This window comes from Danio rerio, chromosome 13, assembly GCF_052040795.2.
Source record: "Danio rerio strain M-AB ecotype USA chromosome 13, GRCz13ab, whole genome shotgun sequence".
NCBI classification, from domain to species: domain Eukaryota; kingdom Metazoa; phylum Chordata; class Actinopteri; order Cypriniformes; family Danionidae; genus Danio; species Danio rerio.
In genome coordinates this window covers 10,285,536-10,300,692 of record NC_141033.1, presented here as the reverse complement: position 1 = coordinate 10,300,692, position 15,157 = coordinate 10,285,536, and the positions used below count along the sequence as shown (strand labels likewise).

Below are 15,157 nucleotides of genomic sequence, written 5' to 3'. Positions count from 1 at the left end.
TTATTATTATCATTATTAATATTATAACATGTTTTATTATTGTTATTATTATTATTATTATTATTATTATCATTATCATTATTAGCATTATTATTATTTTTATTATAACATGTTTTATTATTATCATTATTATTATCATTATTATTATTATTATTATTATTATTATCATTATTATTATCATTATTATTATCATTATTATTATTCTAACATGTTTTATTATTATTATTATTATTATTATTATTATTATTATTATAACATATATATATATATATTTTTTAATTATTATTATAACATGTTTTTTATTATTATTATTATTATTATTATTATTATTATTATTATTATTATTATTATTATTATTATTATTATTATTGGTTTGATGTTTGCCTTAACTGGTTAATCATGTACATTGCAAAACCCAAAAAGTTAAGGTAACACAAACCATTTGAAGAAACCGATTGCAACAAACCATTTAAGTTCAAAAACTAACCCTTATGAGTACTGTGAACTTAATTTATTTGAGGACACGAAGCAATTTGAGCACAGTAAAATCCAACAAATGAAGAGAACTCAAACCAACTGAGTACTGTAAAACCCAATAAGTTAAAGCAACTCAAACTGTTTGAGGAAACCGATTGCTACAAACCATTAGAGTTAAAATCCTAATCGATAAGAGTACTGTGAACTTACTCCATTTAAGTTGAAGGAGGTATTTCATTAACTCATTACCTTCAATACTGAGATCAAAACTCTTTTTCAAATGAGTAGAATTAACTTTAGGTCAATTTTGAGTTAACTACATTCATTTTATTTGATAAAGTTGACTGTTGGGTTTTATAGTGCATAAATATGTACAGGACTAATTTTGTAACATATTGATCTATATATCAGCAGCATTAAAAATAAAGCTTTCTGAAACCAGGTTCAAGGCTTAATGAAAAGTTAAAACTGTACACAATCAAACGGTGAAACAAATAATTTATACATTAATTTATATTTATTTATTATGAACTATTATAACTGTTATTTACTTTATTTTACTGTTAAGCCATGGCTGAAAGTCTTTGTCAATAACAAATTACATACCAGTAGTTAAATAGCCAGTTAAATACAACAAATAAAAAAATATAAATATAAAAAAAATTTAAAAATATTTATATATATTGAAATATTAACTTAAAATTATTTAGGTTAAATGGGTTCAGCTGAAATTAATGTTTGGGAATCTCAACATTACATGAATAAATAAACTTTTTTTAAGTATAATAAAATTGTCACTACTATGTTTAAACCTAAATTGTACTAATATTATGTCAAAATCAGACTTCAACGTTTTCTGTAAATGTCTTCACATTACTTTATTAAATGACGAAGAACAACAGATTAGCAACACTTTATCTTTGTATTGGTGTTTGGGGACAAAAAACATTTGCTGCACCACCAAATTACACTTATGCAATGTAATCAATTACAGCTCGACAACAGCAGTCAACTAACACAGTTTTTGATGTTTAAGTTCATTACAAAGAGATAATCCCACCCAAACCTTCTGGAATCAGACACTATATGCATTGACCCAGGGTGGGAATTCCCCAGGTTCTTCAATGCAGCCTCTAAAGCCCAGTGACAGTTTGTTGTTACCATATTGTGTAACCTAAATCCTCAAAGAGAGGTTTGTCACTCGCTCACCTCCTCCAGTTGTAAGCCGATAAGGACAGTAATTGACAGCTGGAGTGAATGACTGGAGCTCTCTCAAGCCAAGCATGGACTTAAACAGCTTCCAGACAGACGCAGGTTAACATTTGCTTTTACACCGAAAATTCCGTCATTGTTTTCTTTCCCCCTTCACATGGAAGAATACAATGTATTTTGCATTTACATTGGATGGCTAGATCATGACAAAAAAAAAGCTGCCAACTTCTGAATTTTCCATACTTTAGTTCCAAACATTACACTTGTCTTTCAGCAGCACTGAAGTATGAATATGCATTCAGATGCCCAGCGTCAACAGTCGAATATGAGAGCGGCCGCATAGCAGGTTCCCACTGCTAAAGCAGCTTTACCTCGCAAACCCAGCACCTTTTTGTGCGGAGCGAGATCAGATCCAGATGGTGTGGGTTATGACCTCCACGAGGCCAGGCGAGCTGATCTACTGTCACTCAGACTGTGTGTGTGTGTATGTGTGTTTAAAAGTGTAAAAGAGAAGATGAGGATGATGTATGTCAGTGTAAAAGGAATCCACGCACTATAATTGCAGCTCTCTTGATATTTGCCTTAATGACAGATCTGTCAGCTAAAAATCATCCAGTAAATATGATCCTGTAATGCCTGTCTGTGGTTTAGCGACACATATTGAAGACGGTTTTGCTGTGTGTGAACACCCCAACACTTTATACCGTTTGGGAAGATGCTAAATGCATGATAAATGAGGTTAAAGAGGTTGTATGTAGAATATTCAAGTATAATTAGCTTTTTATATTGCCAATGTGTGAACAGCTCGTAACAAGAAAAAAAAAACCTTTCTTAACGTCTATGAAAGCCAGACTTATTTTTGAAGAACTCTTTGAAGAGGTTTTTTGCTGGGAAAATCAAAGAGATGTGAAGTTTGCACATGCTCCCAAGAGCCTCTGTCACATGAACTGAATGTTTATAATGTTCAGGACAACTGCAAAAGAGCCACAGGATTAATTAAAACTAAAGTCTGACACAATATATCGTTTTTCATTGATATTGCAATGTGTGCATCTACGATAGTAACATAGCAGGAACTAAAATGTCCAGTCAGGATTAGTAGACAATCAGGCACAACAGTACAGAACGTGTGATTTGTGGGAAAATTGCTAAGTTTATCTATAATAGAGTGAAAGTTTATTATTTGAATGCGCTTTTAAGGCCTGCTTGAGCATGTCAAGCACATTTTGAGCTCTATTTTCACGGTCCATGCGCAGAGCGCAAAACGCAGGGCGCAAACGATTTCAGGGCGTGTCAGAACGCATTTTTGCAAATTTAAGGACGGGAAAATCCGCTTTGCGTCATGGCGCATGGTCTAAAAGGGTTGAGTTTATTTTCCTAATGAATTATAGGTGTGTTTTCAGAATAAACCAATTAGAGTCTCATCTCCCATTCCCTTTAAGAGCCAGCTAAGTCGCGTCATGAGCGCATTTGCTATTTACAGGACGTAAAGTAAGTCTAAGTGGAAAAAATTAGCATTTTACTAGCAAAGAGTTAACAGTTTTTTAACAGAAAACTGTTAAACAGAGCATCTACTGCGTGAGAATGAGAGGTAATCGATCTACTTTCACTTATGCTCTCGTGGATAGGGAAACCTTTATGCACAGACATCAATTAATATATAAATAATTAATTGTGTTTGTTAAGCGCAAATATTCGTTTCAAAACTATTTCTAAATTTAGTTCTAATTTCCAGCAAACAAATAAATTAACAAAATTAGCGAAGTGTGCTCAAAAACCTGAGTTATATCCTAAAACACATGCTGTGCCCCATATGGTCTAAAACCTGACAGGCGGGGAAATCTAAGCTTGTTTTTAATAAAACAAATATAAATATGGATATAATAAATAATACTGCTAATAATAATAACATTATACAAAAGCAAATTGTTATGAATTAACTGAAAAAGCCTCCCGAGATGAAGAAGGCATAAAAGCAGTGATTTTTAATATTTATGTAGGGTAGAAAGTAATTTGTTTTATTATATTTTAATCCTTTTTATTTATATCCTATATCTATTCTTATTATATCCTATATATATCCTTAATATTTAATTTTTTATATATGTGAAGATATTTGCCTATTGCTCTTTTGTGCGTATTAAGCATTGTGTAAGCGAGGCGCAACTCTGTGCTGGAGTTTAGACCGGGTTTGTTTTGGTCTAATGAAAAATCTATTATAGTTTCTCAAAATAGCAACGGGCCAGCAGTACGCCTCAGAACGCCTTCCTTTTTAGACCAGAACGCCTATGGGCGCACATCTGAGCGCTAATGCATTTGCTATTTAAACAGCATAGCGCAACACCTCAAATCGACTCTTGCGCCAAGCTGAAACTAGCAAAACACTATTGCGCCGCGCCTTGCGCCACACTGCGCCACGTGTATTATATGGCCCTTAAAGCGTTTTGTGAAATTGTAATGTTATTGAATTATTTAAATTCCTATTTTAGCTTCAGAAAATGTAAAAAATAGACTTATTGTGTTTATAACACTCCAATTGGACTGTAGACACACTATACCTACACACAGTTCTGTCCAAACAGCTTACAAAAGATGATTATATTATTATTATTATTCATTATAGGTGCCCTTTAAATTATCTTTAATTTAAAATGAATATTTGCTTTTGCACAAAATTAAAACTCTGGAATCTAGAAGTGACTGTAGCGTGATTTGCCTGTCCTTTTAAAAGTGGGAAAAGACAAAACGCATGGATATTACAATTTTATGAGCCATCGTGAAAATAAATAGAATTTAAGATAAATAATTATGCATTTAAGATGTGAGAAAATTACATTTAAAAGGGTTAACGGCCTTAATCCAATGTTGAACTTGGAGTAAACATGCTATCAAAAAGCTTTCTTAGAATACTGTAAAATATATCATCAAGCAAATTTCTCATCTCATCTCACCGACCGGTGGGAGAGGTGGCAGTAATGCACCAAAAAGTTTAATGTCGACCACTGTAAAACAGGTAGTAGAAGAAATCGTCATTCTCGCCATCATTGATTGATCATGGATTTACTTTCATCAGCTAGATGCCGGCCTCACAGCTTTGTGAATGTTGGTGCCGTTACGTATTGATCTGCGATCAACTAAATGTAGCTTGAGTGCACGCTACCAAGCTACTTGACTTAAAAAAATAGCTTCGCTAATAAAAAGCTATTTGATTAAGAAAGTAGCAACGCTACTGAGAAATGTAGTTAAGCTAAAAGCGACACAACATGTAGCAATGCTACTGCTATAATCAAGCTACCATAACAGCATCAGCAGCCATCTTTTTTTCTTCTGTCCATTTTGTCATTAACATGAATGATGTCCTGTATTTTCTTGAGAATTTTGATGAAAATAATTATGTTATACTTTACTTTCCCTACAAAAATGTCATTGTTGAGTGCCAGTTGTAGTGTTGCAGCCAATCATGACATAGTACATTCTGAAAAACTAAAAAACAATCTAATCACATCTCCATATCAATTAAGACCATACCAATTTTACACGATTCAGGTAATCAGAGAATCAGAGACGACAAACTATGTCATGCAGCACGTCACATTTAATAGACCATTTAAAGGCGTGTAACCTCTTAACAGTTACATTTGCACAAGTAACAAGTTGCAGGCTGCAGTTGTTTGAATAGCCACTATAGTGTCACTCAGAGTCAGTGTCCCCTATACACAAAGTAAGCAAGTGTATAGGGCTGCCTTTAAAGTGATGCATTGTCACCCTTCGAATGCAACCTCCTAATCAGTTAAATTATGTAAATGTTACGTGACTGTTGGAGGTGCTCAATACTAATAAAGGGACATTGTTCCACAGGTGGCTTCTATACACGCAATCAGAGAAAGAAACACAGATGCGTGCTCTGGCTTCTAACACCTTTCCCAAAGTCAAATTTAAGTACTTTTCAGGTACATTTTCAGGCAGTTTAAAAATGTGCCAATTACGTATTTACACACGTATACATACACACTTCATCATAGATCAGACGTTATATTTTACAGTATTCTAAGAAAGCTTTTTGATAGCATGTTTACTCCAAGTTCAACATTGGATTAAGGCCGTTAACCCTTTTAAATGTAATTTTCTCACATCTTAAATGCATAATTATTTATCTTAAATTCTATTTATTTTCACGATGGCTCATGAAATTGTAATATCCATGCATTTTGTCTTTTGCCACTGTTAAAGGACATGCAAATCACGCTACAGTCCCTACTAGATTCCAGAGTTTTAATTTTGTGCAAAAGCAAATATTCATTTTAAATTAATGAAAATTTAAAGGGCACCTATAATGAAAATTATCTTTTGTAAGCTGTTTGGACAGAGCTGTCTGTAAATATAGTGTATCCACAGTCCTAGTGGAGTGTTATAAACACAATAAGTCTCTTTTTTACATTTTCTGAAGCTAAAATAGGATCCAAATCCCTCCTATTTTGAAGCCCACCGCAACGTGTATAGGGGTGCCACCAAATTGATTGACAGCCACGTATTTACATGTTTCCGTAGTAACATATAATCATGTACACAAGACAGGACTTGCGAAAAGCAACTAGGATTAAAAGATCTGTTCAGCTCTCTGTGATCATCAATCATCATCAAATGTGATCAAGAATGAGTTTTACAAATTTAAAACGTTTTTAAAACAGTGCATGTTTGTAAAGAATTAACGCGATTTTACAGTCTTTATCCCCACAGCTGCATGTCAGGACAATTATAACAGACGGCGCTTCAATACCACTTTTTGTACGTTAAATCAGGTTTATTTTTTACATTACAGCAGTGGATATTAACCTGTATCCTGTCACATTTGCCGTGCAACAGTGCAAAGTTAAACACACATGCTATGCGTGCGTGCATAAAGTTTGTAATTGACACTGCATGTGACTCATCTTTCCAACTCCACAACAAATACATCAAATAATCATTGGGAAAGTTCTTACTGTAGTATTTCTCACAAAGTTACACGAGATCGGCTTTCATCATGTCCGTCACTGTGCTATTTATCTGACACACAGAGCTGGAGATTGAGGCACACTCTGACAGGTATGTGGGAATGGTGGGTAGGGAGAACTAGTATTAAAGGCACAGGCAACAAAAACAGCGACATTGTACTCACAGCAGAAAATTCTTAAAGAGCCCATATTATGGGTTTTTGAAAATTCCCCTCCATGTAGTGTGTAACACAGCTCTAAGTGAAGTGAAGTATCCAGCTAAGGCTTAAATCTGTTAGTGTACAGTGTTTAAAACTGTTGATTTATCTATAAAAGAGTCGACTCATAGTGCTTCAAACGAGTCGCCTTGATACCGATTCATTAGGTGTTTCGCCATGACGTACGAACAAAACCAAGTTATTCATGTGCACGCGCAAACCCGGGAGATTTCAAACCTGAGGCCCCGCCCTCTGACGCAGAAACCCAGACACACACACACACACACCCACAAACACACACACACAAACACGCCGGTCGATTGAAGTCACACTGCAGATGGATATATTGAGTCTCTACCTAAAGATGAAACCTCAGCATTATAGCCAAGCAGTTGGAAACTACTGGAAACTTCTGGAAACTACATGCTACAAAGAATACTTCATCAGCGTTTGTTAAAGGAAGGATCAGTAAAGAGTAACTTACTGATGGACGTCAGGATGGATTTCTCTTTCTCCATTTCTCAAGTGTAAGTACGTGCGATTAAAGTTGCCTCGTTGACTCTAGCTTGCAAATGTATTTAGTTGTGATTTGTTACTTGTAACCGCGTGTACTGTATCAGGTTAACTGGCTATATTCTCTTAACGTGTGCAAAGTCACGTTAAAAACGCGACGCGTGCTGCTTTGTTAACGGAGCTCCGTGGAAGAGGAGTAGTTTGTGTCTGTGTGTGCGTGCGCGCGCGCTGTCGTCCGGAGGTGTGTGTGTTTGTGTGTATGTGTGTGTGTGTGCGCGCGCGTGCGTTGTCGTCCGGGGCAGGGTTAAGTGTGTGTGTGTGTGTGTGTGTGTGTGCAATATGTGTGTGTGTCTGTGAAAAGAGCAGAGTGAGAAGCTAGGAGATCTCCTCAACTGTTTTTGGAATTTTTGCTCAATAAAATAGTTAGTCGTCTGAATTTTCAAGTCCATAGTCTGTATTTACATTGACCCACTGGCAGCTAAAATCCACGCCTACACTATCGAGCGTGTATGAACTGTGATTACTTTTATATTGCTGATTAGCTGTTGTGCATTTCACTCTCTGACTGAAGGCAGTCGACCAATCGCAACAGACTGTCATTGGTCCAATCAGCGCAGATTAGCTTCGCGCTAAGGAGGGGTTTGGGAACAAATGAATCACTGGACAATTCATACAGGAGTCGCTGGGATAATTAGGTAAAAATAAATGCAGATTATAAGACCACGAAAGTGTTTTTTGACCTTGCATGCATATTAAACTGTTGTTGGAGACCCTTACAACCAAGATATGACCCTATTTCATGTATAATATGGGCTCTTTAATACTCTGAGAGACACTCTGAGAAATATAAAAAATAAACTGATGGGTGTTTTGAGCTAAAACTTTACAGAAACATTATGAAGAGACAAAAGACTTATCTTAAATCTTAAAAAAGGGGTAAAGTAGGTGCACTTTAAAAAACAGTTCATTATTATTATTATTATTAATATTATTACCTATTTAGTAAGACCAACTATTATGAAAGCAACACAATTACATTTTCATGTCAGTTTGTGGCACTTTATCAAAAATCTAGGCACTTCTCAAACCTTGAAACCATTTAAATCATTTTCCAGGATTTAAAGCAGCTGCAAGAATCCGATGTTCTGTCTATGTTTGTATTGGTGTGTTTTTGCTCTACTTAAACAAAGTTAGTTATGGCTTAAAGAAACCTAAACCATGAGGAAAGTAACTGAATACTATTATTATAGATTATAAGTGACAGTCATCCTATAGTTTGTAAAAAAATTTATTGTATTATTGACTCACTGTTATTTGTTGACATTGAAACTGCTTTGAAAGAATGTTGTGCTTAGATCGCAAATCTGTGGGCTCTTAGGGCGTACTCACACTATGCTATCCGAAGCGTGCCCAGGCCCATTTCCCAGATCGTTTGAGAAGTGTGAGTGCGCTGAATCGGGCTTAGGCACGGTTCACTTGGCCGGCCCTGGCCCGGTTGAAGAGGTGGGCCTTAGCGCGGTTCACTTGGGCTTTGGCGCGGTACGCTTGTGTGTGAGTGCAAAACATGCCAAAGGCCAAAACTGAAAGCAAGACGTGACTTTTAAGGGACTGTTTGATATGGATTTATTAATCATGTTCAGTGAAGGCAAACTATCATAGATTATTAAAGACGCAAACCCCTCACTGCACGATAGCTGCACCTTCAGCAATCTCCTAATTCCTGCAGCACGAGGACTTTATGGTTGTTTATGAGCACCAATAATGGCGGATCTGTTCGGCGAAATATTTGACTGCGTTTCACTGCATCCCAAGCGATATAACTAAAGAAATGTCCCCTGTGCTGATGCTGAGCAAGAGCGCTTACTGAACAGCGCAGCATCGATGACGTAATCATGCCCAGGTCCGAATGTAGTGAGTGCAGGCCGTCGGGGGAGACAGGAGGGGGGACAAGCGTGCTTTGGCCCAGTTCAAGGCAACTGTACATAGTGTGAGTACGGCCTTAGATATTAGGGACTGAATAATAACAACTGAATTTCTAAATTGTACATTTACAGTCCCTTTGATGTTGTTAATCTCATTTTGGAATGCAAATCACTTTCAGTGGCTTACAGAGACAAGTTTAGCACGATGAATTAAGTATGTGTGAATGTACAGTAAAACTGTACACAGTAAACACAGTAAAACTGATATGCATTGCACAGAGTGGGATGTGTTTTAGGTACGAAGGGAAATAAAGAGGCTGTGGTACAGTACCAGTTCTCTCATTTTCTCCTTCCTCTCTCCTCTGCTTCTCTCTTGTTAGGTGATCGGGTTTCTCCTCTGGCCCATCAGCTGAATAGGTGGGGCTTGATCAATGGCAGGAAACTGAAGGATCAAATGGTAATATATCAGAATGAGTCTGAGCCAAAGTCTGCCACACACACACACACACACTTAAACCTAGACAGAGGCCAATGTGACCACAGAAACTGTAACCTGCAAACGGACACACAGTCAGTAACCTTCATTTGTGCTGTACAAGACCACAAGAAAAGCATCTCTCTTTCAAACACACACGCGCACACACACACACACACACACGCACGCCCACACGCACACACGCACACACACAAACACATGCACACACACACACATTCTCCTTCACTCGCTTTCAAACACCTTAACAAACCACTGTTGCCTGCAGCAATGCAGACTATTATCCTGAATTGTGTTTTCGATAATATCATTGTTTAAATTTATTATATGTAATGTGTGTTTATATGTATCCGTTCATTTTAATTACTTCTCCAACTCGCCCTGAGGATGTGCGTGAAGTCTGATGGGAATTTGCATAATATTCAAATGTGAATTGATGTAAAGCAATAACAGCAGATTATATTGGTGGCTTCAAAGGACTTAATGCAGGACTAATTATCTCCTGAATTACTCTAATTTAGAGGTTTAGTGATTTGGGGATGATAAATTGAATCAGAATATTGCATCACACACACACATCTCAAAATTCATCATTTCATTATTCAAATCTTTGTAATGTTATTATGTATATATTTTAGGCTAGGTTATTTTTATTGGAAAGAACTCTTTAAAAAATAAAGACTCTTTATTTGCATCAATGGTTCACATTAATCACAGAACTTTTTTTTTCGTACAAAAATGTTCTTTGGATTATAAATGCTCTTCACACTATAAAAAAATGGATCTTTGGGGAACCTGAAATGTATCTACAGTATGTGAAAACCAACACTGTACAGGCCCATAGCCAGGGGGGTTCAAAAGACTGACAAAGGTCCAGAATTTGTCCCATCCATGAGTTCATTTGTCTTATTTTGACTGCAATGCCATCATAAATTGTGAAAATAACTCATCAAAAAAGGCTTTAAGATCGAGTGGAATCCTCTGTTGGGTGTCACTTTCGAGTTACTTCAGCTAATCAGTTTATTCAATGCAAACAATTATTTTTTAAAGAGCCCTAACATTCAGCTGTGGAAGAAAACATACAATTTGACCTCAGTAATCTCCTCTTTCCCTACTGTATTGTTTTTAAATAGAGAAAACATCTTGGACCTTAGGCCTACTCCTGAAACAAAAAAATTACAAATAAAAAGGGGTGAAGCACCAAAAGCGCACTATATTAAAATGTATTTGAATACTATTTTGGCTATTGTGGTTATGCGTGTATTTTCTAAAAAAAAAAATAATAATAATTACAAGAGAGGCTAGAAAAATTGTGAAGCTCTACATTATTATTATTATTATTATTATTATATGTTTTAATTATTTTTATTCATAAACTGAGGAAAAGTTAAATGTGCTGGCCAGTTTGTTATTTGCCTAATAAATGACAATAGGCTACAGTTTTTTAATTTAAAACTTTAACAGATTCCTATTTTTTCTAATGATATAATGTTAATTGTCAAATTTTTGTTATTCTACATCTTTAGGAAATATATTTGGTACATCAAAACGTATGGTTACGATGACCATCCAACAAACTAATCCAGCTAAAAATAGCCCTTAAAATGTCACTAAAAATTTAAATCTCATAACTAAATAGAAAAATGAGGCAAATAACTGCAAAAAGGTTCACCTTTTGAGAAAAAATAACAATCCCCTTCACCAGGTTGGCTACTGGTCTGCTGTAAATACTCTGTCGCCTTCGGTAAAACTATCATGTGACAGCAGTAATCACAAATTTTACAAAAAACTGCTATTGTTAGAAAAGCATTTAGCTGCTGTAAAATATGCTGTATTTTTTACACCCATTTGTAACAGTGTATTTTTGTATCTTTGCCTAGCACCTGTATTTTTTAAGGAAATATATGAAAATCAGCACTGAACAACTGAACTGACTCTGAGATTGTTTTGATTATGCATTTTAGTTATGCCAGCTAGTAACACACATAGACAACGAGTGAATGGCAATATCTAACATTATATTACATTATTAAAGTAAATACTTTCCTCTCTGTGCCTTGTTTGGCCATGAAAATCATGAAATCCCTCACTGTTCCAGCTAGTGCTGCAGTTGTGTAGTCATTAATCATATGATTTGACAACAATCATTAAAGCAGATCTGGAAATCGTCTGACTGAATGAGTGAGTTTAGCAGGTTTAGATGCTAACAGTCGATCCACATTTCTCACATTCGCTATAACAGGCCTTCTCTGATTTCGCCTAGTTTATCTTTCAAGAAACGCGAACAATATGTGCAATGTTTAGGCTACAGCGAGAGGCTTATTTATGTCGGTAGAGGCGGGTGTTAAATGGCCAAATAAGCTAAAGCTAAGCACATTACTCTCGGGTGATTGTTTTCATCGGGGCGGATAAACTTAAGATAAAGCATTTATACAGACAGACTGTACCTGTGAGCGGTGTATAGTGATACAGCACACACTATCCTAAGAGAAACCCATTTGTGTGTTCGGTCTCTGCAATATCTATTAGGCAGATGCTTCTGCGATGCAACCCAACACCGGCTTTTAGCCCAAGTGGACACATTATGCCCTCAGTTTAGCGTGATGTCGAGGAGCTTGAATTGGTGATTGAGTATAAGCGTCGCCCGCAATCCCGCTGCCTGTTCATAAATCACACACCACCTCAGATTTAAAGCTGCGAGATCAGTTAGATAGAAAATGTTGCTTATATCCAACATAAACAAAAATGCTATAAGGAGAACATTAGGAATTAAAACGTCTAAATTGTAATTATATATATATATATATATATATATATATATATATATATATATATATATATATATATATATATATATATATAATCCAATAATAATAATATGAATAATAATTATGATAATAATGTGAATAATATAATATAGACCAATAATAATTATAATAGGCCAATAATAATAATAATAATAGTCCAATAATATTATTAATAATAATATGAATGATAATTATGATAGTAATAATGAGACGAAGAATAGACTAATAATAGTAGTAATAATAATATGCCAATAACATTAATAATAATAATAATAAATAATAGGCCAATAATAATAATAATAATATGAATAGTAATTATGATAATAATAATAATAATAATAATAATAATAATAATAATTAGACGAATAGACCAATAACAACAACAACAACAACCATAATATTAATAATAATAATAATAATAATAATAATAATAATAATAATAATAATAATTGGCCAATAATAATAATAATAATAATAATAATAATAATGGCGGTTGTGGTAATAATAATAGTAATAATAATAATAGTAATAATAATTATGGTCGAGGTAATAATAAATAAATAAATAAATAAATAAATAAATAAATAAATAAATACGTGCTATTACCTATAATCTGTTTAGGCTTTTCCCACCTTGCTTTTTGAGCGTAGGCCCTGTTACAATGAAAACTATTTCGAGAGTAACTTTGCGCATATTTGTTTTGCTTCACGTTTTCAATGCTTCTTTAGTTGATGTTAAAGTTTACTAGTTTCAGGAAAAGACTTCAACCCAAACAAATCGCGATGACGACTGTTTTATTGAGTCTGGCAGCCTCAGTAAATTATCTTTATTAATGCACAGACTTCACATGTGTCATTTGTTTATTCGAGCTTCCGAGAAGCAGTTACCCGGGACAAATGTATAATTGTTTGTTTAATTTGTCTCTGATGCGCAAGCCATGTCCGTGTTCACTAATTACATCCCAGGTTTTGAATTGTGGCAATCAGTGCTGTTTCATCTCGTAAATCCAGGATGAAAATAAACGGGGTCTGCCTTTTCCTGAGCTGCGGCAGCGAGTGTCACCCAGGCCTGTGTGCGCGCACTTCCTCGCACTGAAGGCAATTACTCCCCGGATTGGTTAGTGAGAGGATCAGTCTGCTGGATTACTGAGGTGGACACACGTGGTCAAATTATATGTTTTGTTGCTTGTGGACAGACTAGATTTGTGTGCGCTGTCTTTCTACACTCCTGTGAATGTGGCGATTATACAGAGATGCGTTGAGAAAAGAACTGTGGATTTTTGTAAATGAATGTAGCAATACATAGAAGAGTATGGTTGTTGAAAACTTTAACAGTAAATGCTGAATTAGGTTGTTCTTTTGTTTATTATTTTATCATTTATGCTGTCAGACAGCTTAAACATTTCACAAAATGTGTTATATATCAGCTGCACAAAGGCATTGTCATGCTGAAAATTCTTTTAAAATTGATAGATATAAAGATTAGACATTTATCGTGATAATTATTGATATCAAATGATATAAAACATTTTTTTGCTATACCCAACCCTATTTATAATATTTATTTATATCAAATGTAGCCTATATATATTTAAACTATAGTTCCTATCTGCCATAATTTACAATGATATAAAGGGATTGTTCAAACAAAAATGGGGACAAATCTGTCAATCAATCACTATCATGAGATTTTAAGCCTGAAATATTTAATTCGTAATGGAGGCTTTTTAACCCTTTGCATGCCCACAAAGAAAAACAAATTGGATTGCATTTCTTAACTTTTAATGTCGTTAGTTTACAAAAAATAAAAAAATGAAAATTGGATCATTTTTTTATTTATTTGAAATAAATAAACGAATAAATAAACAAATAAATAAAAACAAATACATAAATCCAAATACTTAAAATAATTAAAAAATAATTTTCTTACTTAGATTTCTTTTGTCTTGTTTTCAGTTCAAATATCTTACAAATCTTAAATCCAGAAGCATTTTATAGACAAGCAAAACATATTGTCTTGTTTTAAGAAATAATATGCCAAAATGAAGTGAGTTTTTCCTTAAAACAAGGTAAATAATCTGCCAATGGGGTAAGAAAATAATCTTATGTCAAAAGGAAAAACAAGATTATTTATTTTGCTTTTCCCATTGGCAGATTAAGAAAAAACTCATTTAATATTGTATATTATTTCTGAAAACAAGACAATATGTATTGCTTGCCTACAATGTAAAAAACAAATTGAACAATTAGTCTTGCCAACATGTGTTTTTAGTTCATTGTAACTTATTAAACTAAGTTAGTCACATTCTAACTTAATTTTATAAGTTATGCAAACAGTTTAAAGCAGTTTAAGATAATATAAGTTAATTCAATGAACTCATACAGTAATTTGAAAAAGTTTGTTGACACTTCTTGTTATAATGTTTAGATATTTTGCACTAGAAAAGCAAATCTAAGTAATAAACTAACTTTTTGCAGTGTAACAACATAGTATTCGCCACACTCAAAGCTGTCAGAATACACCAACTGATTTTAAACGTCCA

The 15,157-nt window shown here is 34.4% G+C and overlaps 2 long non-coding RNA genes across 4 annotated transcripts in view; one reads left to right on the top strand and one right to left on the bottom strand.

Moving 5' to 3' along the window:
- LOC141377137 (uncharacterized) overlaps positions 1-12,387 on the bottom strand; it is a 56,256-nt gene extending 43,869 nt beyond the window's left edge. For all 3 annotated transcript variants that reach the window (XR_015505747.2, XR_015505746.2, XR_015505745.2), the window contains exons 1-2: positions 12,256-12,387; positions 9,647-9,757 (exon numbers count right to left, since the gene is read on the bottom strand). This is a non-coding gene — a long non-coding RNA (uncharacterized LOC141377137). The remainder of the gene's footprint in view (positions 1-9,646; positions 9,758-12,255) is intronic.
- Positions 1-15,157, top strand: part of LOC103911981 (uncharacterized) — a 76,040-nt gene that overhangs the window by 55,992 nt on the left and 4,891 nt on the right. Inside the window, exon 2 of the long non-coding RNA XR_015505748.1 lies at positions 9,696-9,772. This is a non-coding gene — a long non-coding RNA (uncharacterized LOC103911981). The remainder of the gene's footprint in view (positions 1-9,695; positions 9,773-15,157) is intronic.